Source organism: Helianthus annuus, chromosome 1, assembly GCF_002127325.2.
Source record: "Helianthus annuus cultivar XRQ/B chromosome 1, HanXRQr2.0-SUNRISE, whole genome shotgun sequence".
Classification (NCBI taxonomy): Eukaryota; Viridiplantae; Streptophyta; class Magnoliopsida; order Asterales; family Asteraceae; genus Helianthus; species Helianthus annuus.
In genome coordinates, this window is record NC_035433.2 from 94,678,863 (window position 1) to 94,695,945 (window position 17,083).

Here is a 17,083-nt window from a genome sequence, read left to right on the forward strand (position 1 = left end):
CAAACCCTTTTACCCTTTACAAGGGTATACATCTGCCGTCCAAATGTTTTACTTTCTCACACGGATCAACATCGGGACCGTCCATTTGACTTCACACGGATCACCATATGCTTTCTCTCTCAATGCTCACACATCTCACAAAACAACATCAGATCTTCTTCTCTCTCTCTTCTCTCTCTCTTCTCGGCGATCTAGGGTTTCATGAGATCTATCACCAGATCCGTTTGAATCTATCACCAGATCCGTTTCATGAGCAGATCTAGGGATCCACAGATTTGAACAAGGGATCCGTTTGATGTTCTGATAAGTTGCAATGAGTGTTATATATCTTACCATGTTCTTTTGTGATTCTTACTTTTCTGGTGAAGCGGTTGACGGATGTTCGAACGACGAAATCTGGGGTTTACGAAGGATTTTCGCATGTGTTTTGTGATGAATCGACTCAGGTTAGGTTCTAAATGTTGATTTATCTTTAATCTTGATGTGGATTTGTTAGTAGATAGATGCGGTTATTTCAAATTAGGTTGAAAGTTTTGTGATATTTGAATTTGTATTTTTGGTGATGATAGTTAGGTTAATTTCAGATATGACATAGTGAAAGGATAAATTGTTTTTGTAGTTTTGATTTTACTTTATTCTGTTATATTTTGATCTTTTCCTTCATTTTTGGGACTGATAAGTGTCATGGTTTTGTGAAAATCTGAGGTTTACGAAGGATTTTCGCATGTGTTTTGTGATGAATCGACTCAGGTTAGGTTCTAAATGTTGATTTATATTTAATCTTGATGTGGATTTGTTAGTAGATAGATGCGGTTATTTCAAATTAGGTTGAAAGTTTTGTGATATTTGAATTTGTATTTTTGGTGATGATTTTTGTAGTTTTGATTTTACTTTATTCTGTTATATTTTGATCTTTTCCTTCATTTTTGGGACTGATAAGTGTCATGGTTTTGTGAAAATCTGAGGTTTATGAAGGATTTTCGCATGTGTTTTGTGATGAATCGACTCAGGTTAGGTTCTAAATGTTGATTTATCTTTAATCTTGATGTGGATTTGTTAGTAGATGCGGTTATTTCCTACATCCGATGTTTTAGTTAGGATTTACCTTTTTAATTTTTTTTATGTTTACTTGTTTGTTTATATGTCACATGCAGATTAGTAAGACTAAGGTGTTTCTAAGGGCCGGACAGATGGCAGAGTTTGATGGTTGTCGGACTAAGGTCCTAAGTTATACGACCTAGATGGCTTGGATGTTTCCCAAGTGTTCTATGATGCATAAGCTGAGCCTGTGAGGGTATGATGCATAAGCTGAGCCTGTGAGGCTATGATGCATAAGCTGAGCCTGTCGACTCTATGATGCATAAGCTGAGCTTGTGTTCTTAATATGTCTGAACTGAAACTGTTAAGGCTATGATGCATAAGCTGAGCCTGTGAGGTTACATATGTGTTTCTTGTGCTTAAAACAGCTGTACATCATGCTTTAAAGGTTGTTTAAGTTTAGTGGAAAATTACTCTTGTACATCATGCTTTAAAGCGGGGTTACATAACACAATAGACTGTGATGATGATTGTATTTTGAGGGTACATAGAAGATCCGAGTAGCATCTTGGCGGGGCAATATCCAGGTTGCATAGTTCTCACTTTGCAACCGTGTGTTGCAGCCATGGCTTTACCCGTAGTTGTGTTCATCTCTCAATTACATGTCTGAGTCTTCCAGTTGTAAAAGTATTATCACAGATTCACAGATCTAAAAGTACATGTCTGAAAGACAGCTTGCTTGCTGCAGTCTCTATAAAGTACTATACGATATATCACTTGGATGTTTCCCAAGTGTTCTATGATGCATAAGCTGAGCCTGTGAGGCTATGATGCATAAGCTGAGCCTGTGAGGCTATGATGCATAATAGACTGTGAAGTGAAATGGACGGTCCAGATCTAGATCCGTGTGATAAAGTTAAAAAAATGGACGGCAGATGTAGATCCGTGTAAAGGGTAAATGGTTTTGTGTTTTCTTGTGCCTTAACAGTTGTACATTGTGCATTATAAGTGTTTTTTCAACACCTTGTTCAATTACCATCTTGTCTTTGATATATGTTTATTAAAGTGATAGGAAGAGCTTGACGGATGTTCGAAGGACGAAATCTGAGGTTTACGAAGGATTTTCGCATGTGTTTTGTGATGAATCGACTCAGGTTAGGTTCTAAATGTTGATTTATCTTTAATCTTGATGTGGATTTGTTAGTAGATGCGGTTATTTCAAATTAGATTGAAAGTTTTGTGATATTTGAATTTGTATTTTTGGTGATGATAGTTAGGTTAATTTCAGATATGACATAGTGAAAGGATAAATTGTTTTTGTAGTTTTGATTTTACTGTGTTCTGTTATATTTTGATCTTTTCCTTCATTTTTGGGACTGATAAGTGTCATGGTTTTGTGATAATTATGATATTTAGGTCATTTTTGGGGATGATAAGTGTTGTAGCTGAGCCTGTGAGGCTATGATGCATAAGCTGAGCCTGTGAGGCTCTGATGCATAAGCTGAGCCTGTCGACTCTATGATGCATAAGCTGAGCCTGTCGACTCTATGATGCATAAGCTGAGCCTGTCGACTCTATGATGCATAAGCTGAGCTTTGTTCTTAATATGTCTGAACTGAAACTGTTAAGGCTATGATGCATAAGCTGAGCCTGTGAGGTTACATATGTGTTTCTTGTGCTTAAAACAGCTGTACATCATGCTTTAAAGGTTGTTTAAGTTTAGTGGAAAATTACTCTTGTACATCATGCTTTAAAGCGGGGTTACATAACACAATAGACTGTGATGATGATTGTATTTTGAGGGTACATAGAAGATCCGAGTAGCATCTTGGCGGGGCAATATCCAGGTTGCATAGTTCTCACTTTGCAACCGTGTGTTGCAGCCATGGCTTTACCCGTAGTTGTGTTCATCTCTCAATTACATGTCTGAGTCTTCCAGTTGAGTGTAGTTGAGAGTTTGTAAAGTGTGAGTAGAGTGTAGATATCTCTGAATTATTTATAGAGACTGAAGCAAGCATGCTGTCTTTCAAGCATGCTGTCTTTCAAACAGTGTATGGAAGAGTGTTGATATATTATAGAGACTGCAGCAAGCAAGCTGTCTTTCACACAAAAGTAAAGTGTTGCTTTTTCCTGTTGATTGTACTTCCCTGCTTTTGGCATCCCTTTTTGTGAGATGTGATGTTGTTTTGTGAGATGTGTGAGCATTGAGAGAGAAAGCATATGGTGATCCGTGTGAAGTCAAATGGACGGTTTACGTAACACCCAAGCTATGACAGGTCATCATTCCAACGAGCTATCTTAGCAACCCGGTGTTAAAAGTCTTCCTTTTAAAAGGTCGAAGAACAGTTCAGGCTTGACCATAGATGCGGTCTCACCATCCCATGTCAGATTCAAGAACAGTTCAGGTATGTCACTCGCAACTCGCAAGGAAACCTTTTTTTAGGATCTGAATTTAATTAGTTATACCTTTGGTTAACGACTGTCACGATCACTATTTTTACAGAACAAGCTCACTTCGATCTTCTGGCTGCCGGAGAAAGTGTATCTGCTTGGAGAGTCTCGGAATCGGCTTTAGTGACGCTGAACGCTGCTTCATTCGAATCGATGGGGGCTTCATATGCAGAATGTTCCGTCACTTAGTGGTCTCATGCTCACTCAAGCAGAGGTAAAGTAAAGTTTATCATCATTCATCAATTTTCTTTTCTTTTTTTTTTAGAATAAAGGTTTTTATATTTGCAACTTGACAAAATGTCATTTATATTAAATTTATTTTAAGTTAATAGTGTACTGGTTATAACTAATATCAAATCTTTACTAATACTTGATTTCTTTTTATCATGGTTGACTTTGCGAGAACTAACGGAGCTTGTGTTCTTAATATGTCTGAACTGAAAGTGTTTGAGGCTATGATGCATAAGCTGACTCTGTCAGGTTACATATTTGTTTCTTGTGCTTAAAACACGTGTACTTCATGCTTTAAAGGTTGTTTAAGTTTCGTGGCAAAATACTCTTGTTGTGTACTCCGGATTTTGTGTTCTTAATCTGTCTGAACTGAAAGTGTTTGAGGCTGTGATGCGAAAGCTGAGCTTGTGTTCTTAATAAACATATGTGAAGGACAAGATGGTAATTGAACAAGGTGTTGAAAAAACACTTAATGCACAATGTACAACTGTTAAGGAACAAGAAAACACAAACCCTTTTACCCTTTACAAGGTTATACATCTTCCGTCCAAATGTTCTAAATCTGTCTGAACTGAAAGTGTTTGAGGCTGTGATGCGAAAGCTGAGCTTGTGTTCTTAATCTGTCTGAACTAAAAGTGTTGAGTCTATGATGCATAAGCTGACCTTGTGTTCTTAATCTGTCTGAACTAAAAGTGTTTTGAGGCTGTGATGCAAAAACTGAGCCTGTGTAATCTATCTGAACTGAAAGTGTTTGAGGCTGTGATGCAAAAACTGAGCCTGTGTAATCTATCCAACAACTCAAGCAAATGTTTTCTTTGCATTTTAGGGGGAACATGGGTGCTTCTCTCCCAGGGCATACAAAACATAGGTTATTGGCGGCAGCTCGCCATATTTAACATATAAAAAAACTTTATATGTTAAATTTGGCGGGCTTCCGCCAATGACCTGTGTCTTGTATGCCCTGTGGAGAGATGCACCCATCTTCCCCCTAAAAAACATAGAAAACATTTGCTTGAGTTGTTGGACCGAGCGAACCTTGCATAATGCGTCAAGGGAAACTATTGGTCGAGCGAGACATTTGTTCAGGTATCCTTATTTCATGATAAAATGATTATGAATAGCTGTGCATAAACTAATCGCAAGTTTGTTTGGTATATGCAGGGTAATAGGGAACAGAGGTTGAACCTGTGGTTTGACGCAACAAAGAACTTCCGTACTTACTCTATTCTATGACTACTGCAGTGACACCGGTCGGCTTGAATCGAGCCCAAATCAGTTTTCTGGATTTGAAATGATAGCCATTCAAGTTTATAATAAAAAGCAATCATGCTGTAGTGAACTACTTTTAAAAAAAAAAAACAGATGTATGTATGTATGCATGTTCTGATTATATATTAGAAACCACCTACATATTTCTGATGCTTGAATGGGAACGACTATTGGACCAACAAAAACAAGATAATTTCATATTTATGATGCTAGCTACCAATATGTATTCATTATTGATTATCTTGTATACACTTGTACGAAGTGTCATGCACAGCAAAAGGTATAGTTATTCTTTGTGTGCATTGCCACTCAAGTTCATTGTTTGGGTCAACTAACGGGTCAAAATAGGCTTTCGAACTCTAAAAATGGATCTTCGGAATCAGTTAGTTGTAGCAAGAAAATGGTTGGTTGGGTTATGTGGTTAACTTTACTAGATATGCCATCACTTCATCTGTTATAAAACACAATATTGACCCATCGGTTGGCAGGTTTCAAATCTTGACTTGACCTTTAGAGCATATGTATTGGTAAATATCTGCCAACGTGCAGTAAGTAATCAGACAGTGTTACCTTTTCAACACTTAACATTTTAATGTTGTTTTTGTAGTTATGTTTAATACAAGTATAAATAGTTGGACAAAGGAACCTAAAATCTTGACCCGGATTACAATTTAAATTACATAAGGTACTAATAGATCCTACTTGACCCGGATTACATCTCTAAACAATGAAACCCTAAAATCTTGAGCCATTTTTCTCTCTAAATTCACTTGCTACAATTTATCGCGCCATATTGAAATCGAAGAACAACAAACCTATAGGTGATAAACTAACGGTAAACGAGTATCCTATTGTAAATCGTCACTCCCGCCAAACCTATAGGTGATAAACTAACGGTAAACGAGTATTCTATTGTAAATCGTCACTCCCGCCGCATCGCGCGGGTAAATGGCTAGTATATATATATATATTATAATTAATTTAATTGCTTTACTCATTTGGCGCTTATAACTTCTAAAATATAACGTTTTATAAAATGATGAATATGTCATTAGAACGAGAATTTTTTTATCTATATTTTGAACCAAGTTTCATTAAAAACGGAGTAGGTTCAAATATAATGTATTTTTATAGTTTTCAAACGATTCCTATGTTTGTTTAAATACTTCATATTTTTTAACTGTCAACTTACCCATGATCTATTAGTTTAATAACTTTATTTTAAATTTAAAAATTTTGGGAATGTTACAACACGGCCTTGTGTCGGCTGGACACGACCTCGTGTGCAGACAAGATTCTTACACTTTTTGTCTGTATTCTGACTAAAAGTCAGACGAGAATCTTTTGGTGGACACGGGGGCATGCTGACCTGGACATGGCCCCGTGTCTAGAAGTTGTTTATGAAGTTTTGTCTATTTTTAAGGAATTTATCTGGATTGGGTGGTTCCTTACTGGATGGAACAACACCGAAGTGACTGAGATACCTTAATTGCCCTAGTTTAAGACGAGAACGCAAGAGGTTATCGGAAAGGGTGATTCTTATGCTATATGTAGGTGGACAAGTCCAACCCTTATCCAGGCTCTCGTTAAAGAAGGTGCATGTCGAATCGCTCAGGTCTATGTATGCTTCGATGGAAGTCGATGGGGAGTCCTTCACAACACAATTGACACAGGGACGACTATCGCTCAAGTCTTCGCAAGAGTTAGAGGTGATTTCGGGAACAACGAAGTTGTTTTTATCCGAATGCGATCTCACTAATTCTTCTTGATCGTCGTCTTGAGATGAATTAATTATATCCATCTCAAGTTCTTTTATCCAGTTAAGAATTAGATCTTCCATTTGAAAAAAAATTCTTCGAGAATCATTTCATTTAGAATAGATGATTGAGAGCATTCTAGGGAGAGATAAGGATTATTTTTACTCTCTCCCCTCTTAAGGCTATATGGAAAACAATGGGTCTATATAGTGGGGAGTGTAATTTAAAAAATAACATTTTAAACCTTCGTGAGTTCCACCACATATTTGACACGACATACCATAAGAGGAGCGGTAGTAAAAAAATCAGTATCGCTCATGTTTGTGTCAGAAATTACCAACCGTCGGGATCTTACGGTTCTGTTTCCAGTATCTGATACTTGGGCACGGGGCGTGTTGATTGGGCACGGCCCAGTGTTCAGCTACTGTCTGACTTAAAACAGGATTGCCAGTACCAAAGATTGGGAACGGGGCGTATTCAGCAGGCAAGGCCCGTGCTGAGCTCTGCAGATGTGACAACCGTCATAAATTCAAGTATCCGTATAATTAATTAATTATGATTAATGCTTAATGACTGTGCTGAATAACAAATAACTGCTTCTTGATTACTACATCATACAAACATGTGCATCACATTTCATGTTGTCACGTCATTCTTACATACAAGCTTATTGACATACATGATACACAAAGCACAGTAGCACAGTTAGCGGATAACTCAGAAATATGCTAACAATGTCAGTACCTAGACAGACAGTGTTTTTAGACCCCGTAAGGGCCAGAGACAAGGTACTACACTAGTATGGATCATAAGAATCATAAAACTTCTTCACTAGGTGATAGTTTAAGTGCCGGAAAGTGCCTAAAACCCACTAAAAGTGCAGAATTCTGCATATTTCAGCAAAATTCAGCATTTTAATAAACTAGTAACATGCAAAAATATGGCAAAATGGTCCTGTATGCTTTCCTAAGTGTCGGGAATTAAAAGTGTCACAAAAGGGTACTTAATGAACACTAAACGGTAAAGCTTGACACTTTAACGAACCGGTATCTAACCAAACAACCGGACATTACCCGGAACACCAAAATGTTGCTAGAAGCATTGTTTTATTATTTCTTGGCTAGTTATGGTTCCCGAACACCCTAATACACTACATAATACATCCTACACTTAAAACACTAGATTTTTACACCTAACCTCCAACTAATTACCCACTTATCATCTCAACTTACATTTACCCCCCCCCCCTCATGATTTACGGCCCCAAGGGTGGCCCACCCTTGATCCCCACAATCTTGATAGATTTGGCATAATCTCAATGGATTTAGAGAAGATTATGGTGTGTACTTTGGGAAACATTAGAACCATTGGATAATAGAGATTTGTGGTTCATAAGTAGACTTAAGATCACTTCATCTTCAACACCTCAACTCTCTCCCTCTCTCCTTCTTGCTCTCGGCCGAATATCACACCCCCACCACCACCATTTTTCAATCATCATCCAACCATTCCAAGTGCTTTCCAAGGTGTAAGAAGGTGATTCACGAAGCTTGGAACTCTTGGATCTTGAAGGACCTATTTTGTTTGCTATTATCCTTCACTTTTGTCATCACCATCTTCAAGTGTTCATCCCTAGCTTAGAGCTAGTAGTAATTTACTTCTATTTTTAGTTGGTTAAAAGATGTATTATGTTGATAATCACAAGAACATTAAAAGACATAATCAAGAATCATAAACATAAGCTTAACATATGATGATATATTGGTGAAATAATGTTGTTTAGTGGATGTATAATGCTTGCTTGTTGTTTTCTTGAGAATATGATGTTGATCATCACATGGAGCTTGCTAGATTATGATTAAACACATGATCTAGCAAGTGAGGGGATGATTATGTGACAACATAAGATAATCATCTTCTTGTGTAAACATGAACTTGATGAATAAAATGATTTCTTGTAAAACAATAATCAAAGTAATCTAGTAATCTTATGAATCTAAGATTCATGAATGATTTTCCAAGAAAACTAAGTTTAAAATATGATTTTTAGTAGAACTTGGTTCTTACTTAAACCTACACTATTTTTAGTGGAAAAACAAGTGCATAAACACTTATGAAACAAGAAGATCTAATAAATAAATAAATATATTTGTAAAATATGATTACAAGTTGTAAACACCTAGTTTCTTTAAGAATGAGATTTTTAAAGGAATAAACACACTTTAAAGGGTAACAAAACCCACTAAACACTTTACCATGTTACCACAAGTTTTTGTGAAAGATCAAGTTCATGTTGTATTGTAAATTGAATAGTTTTTGCACTTGGTAAGGTGTAAGTTATTTAAGGGATTGATTGTTGATTGTTGTGATGATTTTTGAAAAGAAAATGATATGCTTTAATAGCATGGATACCTCCATTTTCAAAGGAAACTATGGCAAAATTTTCTAAAAATACAAACACTTAGAAAATATTTTCTAAACAAGTATTTACAAGTATCTTTTAAACCACGGTTTTCAATATAAACTTTGCCATAAATTTTGTTACAAAAATGAAAATATTGGAGGTTGTTTTTATAAATAAAAATGGGTAAATATATATATTTAGAATATATATATATAGTGTAAGTATCTATGAAAAACCCATTTAATCAAGAAAACTTGGCAAACCTTAATTGTGTGGCCAAGATTGATCCACATCATCTTTTTAAAACACATGTTAAAAGGGTATATTGGTCATTTGATCAAGATATCATTTCACTCTCTTCACCATCACATCAACTCATTTATTACCCATCATTTCTTCCCTTTTTAAACAAAAAAATACATACAGAATCCATCTCTTTCTTTCTTCTTCATACCCCATTCCTTTCTCTTCAAAACCCTAACTCCATTGCTTTCACCCCATTCCTTCCAACCTTTGAAATATGAAGATCGAAGCCACCATCAATGCTCTGCCACCATCAAAGCTCTCAAAGATCGAAGATTAAAGCCACCATCCCTTCCAACCTTGAAATCTGAAGATCGAAGCCACCATTGAAGATCGAAGCCACCATCAAAGCTCTCAAAGAAAAGGAAGCTCGGTGTCATTTTAATCACATCTTTGTTTCTGTTTTTTAGAGAGAGAAAGCTAATATTTTGGAAGGAGAGATAACAATTTTCATGTTGTTCACCTAGACACCAAGAACACACGCACAAGTGTGTGAGAGAGAAACAGGTTTAATGATCTTACTTTTGTTAATTTATGTAATTTGTTTAGATTTATACTTTGTATAACCTTTGGTAGATTTAAAATCAGAGCTAGTTTGTTTATTTTATTTTTTAAATCAAGATCTATAAGAAATTTTTGTATGTTGTATTTCTCTCTTCAAAGTGTATTGATTTTTTTATGAAGATTAAAGTTAAATTTCTAAATTGTTTGTCCAGCGATTTTGAGTTAATGATTGCTTTTAGTTGGATTTTTGTGTGTGTGTGTGGGGGGGGGATGTGGGTGAGCTGGGTTTTTTTTAGGGTTTATGAATTGGATTTGGTTTGATTTGTGTTCTAGTTTTGTTTAAATTCAGCATCACCATTGATGGTAGATAATTAGTTTGAAAATCCATAATTTTTACGATGTATGTTTCAAATTTCTTTGTTTTTTAGTTGTTTTTTTGAATAAATTCACTCCGATATTACATTTTCATTACCTTTAGAAAGTTCATAATTTAATCGGATATCGGTTTTGTTTTACAAATAGAAATTCGTGTTTTTTACTGGCATAATTTGTTACATATGTTACATTTCTATCAGCTACATTTATGCGAAGAGTATATTGATATTTTTTACGAAGATTAATGTTGACTTTCTAAATTGTTTGTACAGAGTATATTGTTATTTTTACGAAGATTAATGCTAAAATTTCTAAACTGTTTGTCATATATGTTGTAACACGTGTTACACTGCGGGTTACATATGTTGTATATAGGGTGTTACATGTGTTACACCCAGTATATGAGACCAGCTTATTGTTTTTTTTAGATTGGCTGTTAAATGTTAAAACGTACAAACTTCATAATTTATTCGGAATATCTCGTTTATTTTACAAATAAAAAGTCGTGTTTTTTTTGTGGGATAATTAGCTACATATGTAGTAACAACATTATGCAAGTTACTTATAGATACCCCAACCCTTTTTTGGACACAAAGGGGGGGTGCACATATGTAACACATGTTTGTAACATGTGTTACACTAGAGAGGTAACACATGTATAGCCACGTTACACATGTTACATAGAAGATTAATAAGTTTTAACTATAGAATATTTAATATTGATGTACTTGTTTTGTTCATAGGTGGAAAGATGTTTTGTGTTCAAGATGAAGATGGTTATCAAGAAGCGAAACCCGCGGAAGGATTACAACGCATCATCAGGTTTTCGTGGTGACGATGGTGTTGTTGTGAAGGCAATTTTTAGAAGACCATTTTAGAAGCATTACAACTATTGATATAAAATTTATTTTTATTTTCATTGTTAGTATGCCAATATTTGGATGAATACGGATGTTGTTGTGAAGGCAATTTTTTTTTTGGATGCAACAACTATATGTAACATGTGTAACCTTGACGTTGTAACACATGTAACACCTATATGTAATATGTGTAAGATTGCTATACATGTGTTACATATATACCCATATTGTAACATATGTTATAAACATGTGTTACATATGTCAGCCCCTTTGGTGTCAATTTAAACTTAGTAAAATTACATATGTAACAACATTACATCATCCAAAATGTCATATCAGTAAACAAACAAGTCATATATGTAACTATAAGTATATGTGACTAGTGTAACGAATTAAAGGGACAAACGAAACACTTCATGTTACATATGTACCTAGAGTTGTTATTAACAATGTTATTAGTAGATAAAAAACCTGCATTAACGTATATTTTTTACATTGAACCCAGCTTATTGGTCATAAGTCTTATAGAAGATTAACATTGATCTACTTGTTTTGTTCATAGGTGAAAAGATGTTTTGTGTTCAAGATGAAGATGGTTATCAAGAAGCGAAGCCCGCCGAAGCATTACAACGCATCATCAGGTTTTCGTGGTGACGATGGTGTGTTTTTTTGTTGGCTGCTATGTGTTGTAAAGATGGATGTTACTGTAATGACCATTTTTAGAAGCATTACAACTATTGATATAAAATTCATTTTTATTTTCATTGTTAGTATGAATACGGATGTTGTTGGGAAGGCAATTTTTTTTTATGCAACAACTATATGTAACATGTGTAAGATGGTTATACACGTGTTACATATGTTACCCCATAGTGTAACATATGTTATAAACATGTGTTACATATGTCAGCCCGTTTGGTGTCAATTTAAACTTAGTAAAATTACATATGTAACAACATTACATCATCCAAAATGTCATATCAATGAACAAACAAGTAATATATGTAACTATAAGTATATGAGACTAGTGTAACAAATTAAAGGGACAAACGATACACTTCATGTTACATAAGTACCTAGACTTGTTATTAACAATGTTATTAGTAGATAAAAAAACTGCATTAACGTATATTTTTTACATTGAACCCAGCTTCTTGGTTATAAGCCTTACACATGGCAAGAAGTTCTTCCAGTGTGACGTATGATCTAACAATAATAAGATGATATTGCTCGTTGACATTCGGTGTCCACAATTTAGTGCCATTAGAATACTAGTAAATATGGTAACGTGGAGTATGTTCTATATCATCTGTGGACATAGGGACGGATGTTAGTATAAGTTTACGTGTGTTATGAACGTTGTAATACGTTTAGCACCCTAGGGTAACAAAAAAAGATCACACATGACACTTGTCGTGATGTTACACATCTTAATTGTGTGTGCACATGTAACATCTTCTCTACAATGTATGTAACATCCTTAAAAGTTGTGTTCCTACTCTGCTTTATATTTTGTAAGTACTTATAGGTAAACATGTTTTAAAGATACAACCTGTAAAATGTGTTACACCAAAATGTTACACAAGTGTTTCCAGTTTTACACATGTTACATCTTCTGTAACTCTGCTTTATACATTGCAAGTGTTTCCTGTTTCCAGTTTAAACATGTTTTAAAGATACAACCTGTAACATGTAAGTACTTATAGGTAAACATGTTTTAAAGATACAGTCGTATCACCTTACAAGTTATATGTTTTACTGACAAACGCCATTTCACACATGTTACACACTATAGAGTGAAACAACAGTATTGAACGTTGCTACACATTTCCCATTCTATCGTAACATGTGTAACCTTTTTGGGGGTATCAATGTTGTAGGTTTATACAGACTTAAATATATACAAATGATCCAAAAATGATCATACATGTGTTACCCTCTAGTGTAACATAAGTTACAAACATGTCTTACATATGTGCAGCCCCGATTTTTGGTAACAAAGGGGTTGAACATATGTAACACATGTTTGTAACATGTGTTACACTGGAGGGTAACTTCTGTACAACGTCAAAGGTACCCACCACCTGCCCTTCATCGACTTCTTGTTCCCATTCTTCATCGGTTTCTCCATCTACCTTCTTTCGTTATCGTTCTGTTTCTTTATCGTTCTGCTTTCGCTTATTAGCCAGCCTACCCGTCATGGACCTGGTCATTCTCCTCACTCCTGCAAATACAACCGCCATAGTAAATACATAATAGCACAAGTAATATTTCCGGAGTTATTTGTAAAATAAACGAGATATTCCGAATAAATTATGAAGTTTATATATTTTAACATTTAACAGCCAATCTTAAAAAAACATTTTAACATTTAAACTTACTATTACATTAAGTAAAAACCTTTTGTAACACGTAACAAACCTAACACGTGTTGCATTGGATGTATCTTCAAGCTGAAGATGAGATAATAAAAAGGAAAATGCACAACACTAAAAAAGTTGTAACACGTGTTACAACGGTTGTTTTAAGAACTTTCAAATAAACAAGTGTTGCAAAGTGGATGTTTTTAAATAACTGTTTAAATCAACGTAATAGAGATGTGTAAGTAGGTAATTTCCTTTTGTAACACGTGTTACATTGGATGTATCTTTACATTGAAGATGGGATTATAACACGTGTTACAACGGTTGTTTTAAGAACTTTCAAATAAACAAGTGTTACACCGTGGATGTTTTAAAAAAAATGTTTTTCATCCATTTGTAATAGAGACGTGCAAGTAGGTAAAAACCTGTTGTAACACGTGTTACATATGTGCAGCCCTGATTTTTGGTAACAAAGAGGTTGAACATATGTAACACATGTTTGTAACATGTGTTACACTGGAGGGTAACTTCTGTACAACATCAAAGGTACCCTCCAGTGTAACACACGTTACAAACATGTGTTACATATGTGTAGCTCCTTTTTTATGTCCAAGAAAGGGCTGGTTTTAACATAAGTAACACGTGTAACCTTATTACAACATATGTAGCTAATTATGCCAGCAAGACATTTCAACTAACAACCCATTTAAAATAACATTTCAACCCATTTAAAAAGATATAGATTTGTAAACACATAATGTTTTGTTAGGTTTCTTCCCAGTCCCAGTCCTGCCCAAGAAATGAAAAACACAAATATTAGTAGTCAGCAAAAGAGTACTTGCTAAGATGAGGATACAACAATTACCATTCACCATTTCAATATCCACTCATATCAAAACAAAATGTGTAACACAATGTATGCACCATATATTGTCCGAAAGTGTAACATATGTTACAACATACAGGACAAACAGTTTAGAATCTAGCTGGCAGAAATGTAACATACGTAACTAGTTATGCCTGCAAAAATTTGAAACATTTAACACTAATTATAAAAAAAGAACAACTTAACCAACAACATTTTGAAACCTTTACTGTAACAATTATGGATTTTCAAACTAATTATCTACCAATAATTGGGATGCCCAATTTAAACAAAAAACAGAAAACAAAATAAAGCAAATCCAATTTATAAAACCTAACACAAACCCAACCCATAAATTATTGGTCAACAAACTGAAAATATCAAAAAACTAAAAATCATTTTAACATAAAAACAAAAACCTGCAAAATACATGAACATTAACCCATTACTAGAACACTTTGAGCACACAAAAAGTTATTGACAACCTTTTTAACAAAAAAATCAAGTGTGTTCTTGCAATTAGTAGAACACTAACCGGATCTAGACCCGTCTGATGAACACGATGAAGATCTTCAAAAATGATTCTCTCACACACACTTGTGTGTGTGTGTGTTCTTGGCGTTCTAACAACTTTCTCTCTCTAAAACCCATGAACCAAATGATTTCTGACATGCTTCTCTCTCACACACTTGTGTGTGTTCTTGGTCTTGGTGTTCTAATAACTTTCTCTCTCTAGAAACACATGCAACCGAATGATTCAGGCCTGCTTCTTTCTCACACACTTGTGTGTGTGTTCTTGGTGTTCTTCATGAACACGAAGGGGTTTTAACAATAACGATTCTCTCACACACACTTGTGTGTGTTCTTGGTGATTGAAACATGAAGAAAGAGAGAGGATGAGAGAAGGGATGATGATGATGGTGAATGCACAGAAGTTTTTTTGAATTCTCAAAGAAAAGAAGAAAGAAGAAAGAGAAACAATGATGATGGTGATGGTGACAATAATAAAGAAGAGAGAGAATGAAGGTCTGAGAGAGAAAGAGAGAAATGGGAATCTTGGTTATAGGTAATTGTGCTTCTCTCTCCTTTTCATATCATGAATGTCTAATCAATATGAATATAATATATAAAATGTCATAATATCATAGGTAATTTTACCCATATGCCCTTGAAGTACCTTTTTGACTTTACCACTCTATTTAATTTAATTAAAAAATGCTTCAAATTTTATGAGCCATTGGATGATCATGATCAATGGTCTAGATTGGGTTTCCTAGGTTTTCTTAGTAGAAATAAGTTTTCTGTAGATCCATGCCCTATATATATATATATATATATATATCAGGACACTTGTGTGAATATTTGCATACTTTGTGAAATAGTTATATTATTTTAGGGTAAAATAATATAACTTAACATAATACCGAGAACTTACAAATCCAAAATAATACCAAAAATCTCACGGGATAAATACATAAGTTACACACTTAAGATTGCAAAACCGAACGCAAAAACGTAACTTACAAAATATTCTGGAAAATACTCTTACAAGTATATTTTTGGCAAATATTGTTTTGGATACGAAAGAAGTGAAAATATGATTTTTATACATATTACCAAGTTATGACAAATTTTTAACAAGAAGAAAATATATTACCTTTGGGAGATAAAAATATATTTTCCTAGTACATTTAGAAGATATATGATTTTTTGGAAAAATATATATTTTCTTGGAATACATTATTTTTGACAAATAAGTTATATATATATTTTCTAAAGTGAGACTTGAAAATATATTATTTTAAGAATACATGTCACACCCCGACCACGTAAAACATCAAATCGTGGCGGAAACGTCGGGGAGTGTTGTAACAGAATTATTGTTTCACAACCATGGCATACAAAGTTATATTTTATTCATCAAACCAACGAGATACATTGTCTTGTAACAACTGAAACAAAGAGTACATAACATGTTTTAACTAGTCTAGCTTCATTTTATTGTCACTAAGGCCCAAGTCCACCCTAGCGTGTCACGAACATCCTATGCGTTTGCTCCTGAAACACATGTGAAAATAGGTATGTCAGCATAAAAATGCTTGCGAGATACATAGGTTTTGTGAAAATAGGATTCATGACTTATAAGTTTAGAAAAAGTTTAGAAAAAGTTTAGTAAAAAGTCAGTCATGAACCTTGTAAAATGTTTTGTTTTGTAAATCATTTGAAAAGCGATAAATCAGATGATATGTTTAAGTAAAAGAATAATGTATGGTTAAATGAATAACCAAGTAAAATAAATTGTATAAAATAAACTGTTTTGTAAAACAAGATCTTGTGAAAAATAGGTTATTTGTAAAAATGTATAAATCCAATTTGAATGATTTAAATAACGCTACGACATGTAATACAATACAAGCACTTATATATAGGAAGTACTAGCAACGTATCCACTATGCTTGTATCACATTACACACGTCTCGTTACTTAAATCACTAACCCAAACAAACCACCAACGTAAATTGCCCAAGTCTAAACTATTTGTCAAATGTCTTTGTAAAAGCCATGTAAGAATGTTTATGTAAAAATGTTGTCCAAGAAATGTGTATATCAATATCAAAATATCTATGTCAAATATCAATCATGTAATGTGTAAACAAAATGTC

At 34.3% G+C, this 17,083-nt stretch overlaps 3 long non-coding RNA genes across 3 annotated transcripts; 2 read left to right on the forward strand and 1 right to left on the reverse strand.

Moving 5' to 3' along the window:
* Nucleotides 1-4,745: 4,745 nt before the first annotated feature.
* Nucleotides 4,746-5,083, forward strand: LOC110939310. The gene is made up of 2 exons (XR_002592157.2): nt 4,746-4,806; nt 4,882-5,083. It is a non-coding gene; the product is annotated as an uncharacterized LOC110939310 (long non-coding RNA).
* A 4,400-nt stretch (nt 5,084-9,483) lies between these two features.
* Nucleotides 9,484-11,301, forward strand: LOC118480584. The gene is made up of 2 exons (XR_004863422.1): nt 9,484-9,960; nt 11,076-11,301. It is a non-coding gene; the product is annotated as an uncharacterized LOC118480584 (long non-coding RNA).
* Nucleotides 11,302-12,860: 1,559 nt separating this feature from the next.
* LOC118480588 lies at nt 12,861-15,592 on the reverse strand. Its single transcript, XR_004863446.1, has 2 exons — nt 14,956-15,592; nt 12,861-13,416 (listed from the first exon to the last, which is right to left on the reverse strand). It is a non-coding gene; the product is annotated as an uncharacterized LOC118480588 (long non-coding RNA).
* Between the last annotated feature and the right edge of the window lie 1,491 nt (nt 15,593-17,083).